Consider the following 5,103-nt stretch of genomic DNA (forward strand, 5'->3'; position numbering starts at 1 on the left):
AGGTTTGACTATTATGACCGTCGACTCAACGTTAGCTCGAGACCTCGGAGGGATGGGGTAATAGTATTGGATGATGACGATGATCTTTGAGGACTTAGCTCGTCCGTCTACACCAGCTTCTCACTTGTTTCCATGTTGTTGATCTTATTATATATTTCTTTCTTTTCTCATTCTTTGTACTTTATCTGTAATTGGACTTATTTGTGGGGTGATATGTTTTGATGGTGGCTTGTGCGAGTTTTTGTATGTTTGATAACTTATCGTAGTTTAGTTGTGGTGTCATTGGTTATTTATGCTCAGTGATATATGTATATGTTGTCTATTAGGTGTTTGTGTGTGAAAATTTTTAGAAATCTTGTTTTGCACCGTTATGCTGCCGAAATTTCGTTAAATTCGTACTCGATGGATTATGACATCAATTAACTAATCTTTTATTTTTTTTCCAAGTAACTTTCTCTTATGCATGCCATGAAATGCGTTAACTAAATGCAACCATTATTATTACTTCCTTCCTTTGGCTTTTAACTCTTTAAAGTTTTTACATTTACCCAATCCCATTTCCTATTATAGATTCTATGGGGTCTATATGGTATGTTGTGAGTGAATAGAGTATCACGCTCTGATACCACCGTTGTCATGCCCCCGTTCACACAGAACCGAACCGGTGACCGGATTAACTCTGGTTAACCCAAACCTGCCAGGATCATCTGATACAGTATCCAACCACAGCATACACACAACTAAGATAATGTTCAACAGTTCAGCGGAAGACTTAATTTACCTGTAAATATCCCCAATATACTTGATACCCAAATTGTAGTACATAGATAAATACATGTGGGCCCGCAGGCATGATATTTACACAAACGAATAACAATTCACATATCAAGCACACAAAAGGGATCATCAAAAGAATAAAAAAGTAACCCTGCATGGAGTCACTGCTGTGGTCCCACAGCACAGCCCTTGCACGAGCAATCCGTGTCATGCCCATATTCCTCGGGGACCCACCAATCCTCTTCGGAGAATTCAACTGTGGGGTCTGACCCTTGATCTTCAGGCTGGTGACCTGTAAAATCATCTAAAAGAGGTGTATACGTGGGATGAGCTCACTAGCTTAGTAAGTGAAAAGGAGGACCACACAACAGTCCACACAACAATCACAACCATATGCACTATATGCTATGCAATTCATTTTTCATCACATCCACCTAAACAACATTACTAAGTCTTTGGTTTAGTGCTACTACAACCACAGTGCACATATACTCCGGGTACGAGCCGTGAACTTCATCCCGCGATACGCCCATAGGGCTGTCGGAGAAGGCCCACCGTGAGTACTCAGAAAAGTAAAGCATGCCGACTACCGGCTTTCAACATAAAAGTAAATGACAGAAAATAAAGGTGCTGACTCCAGTAATTTAAAAGCAGTACGATTGACCCTCTTGAATATACCACCGGGGTTGCCGACGTCCTAATGACCAGCCAGGCGTATGTCTAACCGCCATAGTGACCTGACAACTGTGACCACTGTTTCCCCCCAAATGGTAACCCAACACCTCAACCCCTGTTGGGAAGGATCGTAGCACGGGAAGATGATAATCTTAAACCGCATGCTCCTATATGACATAGTACGATTGTATAGTGCCACCGCATCCCATTCCACGGGCCACCAATGCACTCGTTTCCAAGCCGACTACGGCATTTAGTCTATTAATGCATTATGTACAATGATGTTATCATTCATCACATAATCACATCATCATTTGACATTGAGAAAATAGACATAACACACATGTCATAATAATATGGGGATGACTAAGCTACATATAATTTACATGATGACATGGCTAGTCTAGATACAATTTAATGAATGCCAAACAAGCCTTAAAATAAGGCCAAACGTCCTCTCCCCACTTACTTATTGGGTACAAAGACTCACGCCTGGTACTGGTGAGATCCGACGCGAGAAACGTGAACTTCGGTGAACCTATCATAAGTGAATGGGGTTAGCATTTCACCACTTTGGGATCAAAACTAACAAGATTTGATGACAAAATCACGTTTCGAATCATAAAATAAAGGTGTATGTCCATTTTGGATCCATTCAGACGTAAAAATCACGTTGGGAGCCTCTCGGGTGGGTCGGATAGCCCACCTGTCACAGTCCACCGATCTTCACAGGTGGGCGGGTCGACCCACCGGTCTTGACCCATCGGTTATGACAGGCGGGCAGGTCGAACCACCGGTAGGGGCCCGTCGGTTGGCCCCGAAGGCCTATCCTCTCAGGTGGGTGCCCTCAGGCGGGCTGTTTGGCCCACCGGTCTTGGCGGAAAAATGCCATTTTTCCCGAAATCTTTGCCAACCTTTGGGGAATCAAATGGAGCTTTTCTAAATCTGTTTTTCACACATTCAAGGTCTCATAAGATGATTCTAACCTAGATCTATGTTAGATTTAAGGAATGGAAGCCATCTTACCTTCTTTGCTCAAGATCTCTTTCAAAAACCCCAAAATCACGTCTTGGCTCAAGATATCACCAATGCTTCACAATCTTGTAAACACTTCCTTAAATCCTTCAAAATCAACACATAGACCATCTATTAAACCTTAGATTCATCATCTCAAGGGGGATTTATAAGACCTCAAGAAACTCTACCCAAATCAAGGGTTTTACTTGGGTGGGGTGAAAGTTTAAGGAATATAGGCTTCGCTCACCTCTAAACGTAGATCTCGTGTTGGAGATCACTCTTCTGGCGTCGGAATGAGAAGATCAAACCTTGGTGCCGCTTAAATCCATTTCTTCTTCCTCTTCCTTCCCCTTTCTTATTCTTCGTTCTCTTTTCTCCCTTCTCTTCTCTCTCCTCTTAAATCTTCCCACCAGCTTTCCGTGTAATAAATGGGATATGGAAAAACACAATTAATGCTATTTATACTTTCTTAAAATCCTTGGTAGCACATGGGTGGGTCACTTAGGTGGGCGCATGGCTGCCCACCTGAGGGCCGAAAATTGGTCAACAAGTGGGATTTTGGTGGAATTCAACTCTCGGCATGAATCTCACCCTCGGCATAGGATATATTATACGTATGCACTTTAGGATACGGCTACATACCAGCTTTATCCGTACATGGCCTTATGATATGTGCATGTACACAGCTTGGGTACACCCATCTCCTCTGGCACTGACTTGGACTTGTCTGGCCAATCGGTGTTCAAAGTCACCCTTGCCATCATGGTCCATAAGGAACTCGCCTTAACCCTCTCCAGTTCGGGTCCTGCATAGTTAAACCGGGTCAACCGTGTAATTAGACCAGGTTTAAAAAGTAGGGTATCACAAGAGTGGTGGGTCACACTGGTGGGTCCAACCCACCTATGACCACCCACCAGTCGGCCAAAACTTAGTCGATTAATTTGGGATTTCGACGGGGCTCAGCCCCAACATGTATTTCACTCTCAGTAATTGATCAAAATGAATACTCGACACAAAATACAACTATGTATCTTTATTATGCGTACATGACCTTATGATATGTGCAAGTGCACGACTTGGGCACGTGAACTTCACTAGGCACCAACTTCGACTCGTCTGGCCAACCTGAGTTTATAGTCACCCTTGCCATCATGTTTTATAAGGTACTCGACTTGACTTACTCGAATTCAGGTCCTGCAAGTTCAAACCGAACCAACCGGGTAATTAGACCGGGTTTAGAAAGTAGAGTATCACAAACTTGCTCACTAAGTAAATTAGAAACTCACTAAACTAACTAAATAAGAAACTAAAAATAGAAGATATTGACCCAAAAGTACTGTTTATGTGAACAGTAACACACTAACATGTGAAAAATGTTTTCTAACTCTTGTTTTACTCTTTTTCTTCAAGCTTTGATCTACATCATCCCTTGATCATTTGGATAGGTCTCACATTGTAGCTATGAGGGCTTCTTTACAATCATATTTTCTTGTCATACATGAAATCCTTAATTAGAACGCTGATCAGACAAGGAGTGGGCTAGATAGGATTGTGACTTGCCTTTGAATGCCTAGAATTCCTCTTGTACCTCAACCTCGAAAATCAGTTAAGGACCACTCAAGGAATTTGGTATGTTTCCTTAATATTGCTTTTGTAAGATGGATTTCATTGGGCTTTTCATGATGTTAGCAGCTGCCTGCCATGCAATTAATTTAACTTGAATAGCACACACTCCTCTACAATTCCATATTAAATGTCCACTAGGAGTTGTTTTTATTTAAGCGATGCCTTGTGATTTTCTATGCTATATACAGCAAAAATGATACCATAATATGCCTTCCAATGAATTCTTGATGTTTACTCTGACTGTACTCTTTTTTCATGGATTACAGCTTATAGCTTAAAGTTTTCTAATTGTCAATCTAGCATAGGTAGTTAACCAGAAAGCATTGAAACCTTCAGAGTTTGAATAGATATGCGTGTGATTCAGACTAGTTGGACCATTAGAACTATGCTGCAGTTTATGTGAGTTGAAATAGTTGATCCGTCCTTTATCAAATTCAGATTGTGAGGGGATTGAGTTGGCTAACCAAATAAAGAGGGATAAAAAAAATCTTTATAACTGTTACCATTTTCAAGCTTAAGGGTTTATCAGTTTTTTTGTTAAACGCTCATATGAAACAATAGTTATGAATTGATTGATGGCCATCAAAAAGGTAAAAAAGAGTAAGGTTTAATCCCAAACCAGTCTAATTGTTTACCAACTTAGATTTTTATACTCATAAATTGTTAGATTGTCTAGAGGTTTATCTTAGGCCTTCTTTGGTATAATTTCCAATTTTTTTTTGTATTTATGACCTAATTATCTGATATCATTTATGAGAATAAGTTTTGGGTCATTTGTGTAGTTCTCTTAGATGGTCATTGGGTCATGAATGAAAATATGGTTTAATACAAAAATATAAAGAAATTTTCTTATTGTGCAAACTTTTGGTTTCTTATTATTTTTTGTGCTTAGCTGGGCTGTCAAGAATTGATTATTTTATTCTTCCTTTCATAAAGTAAGTTGGGTGATGGATTATCTTGGTGGTGGACGTAATGCATGTATGACGTTTTGGGTTGATTGATCTATAT

This window comes from Macadamia integrifolia, chromosome 9, assembly GCF_013358625.1.
Source record: "Macadamia integrifolia cultivar HAES 741 chromosome 9, SCU_Mint_v3, whole genome shotgun sequence".
NCBI lineage: Eukaryota > Viridiplantae > Streptophyta > Magnoliopsida > Proteales > Proteaceae > Macadamia > Macadamia integrifolia.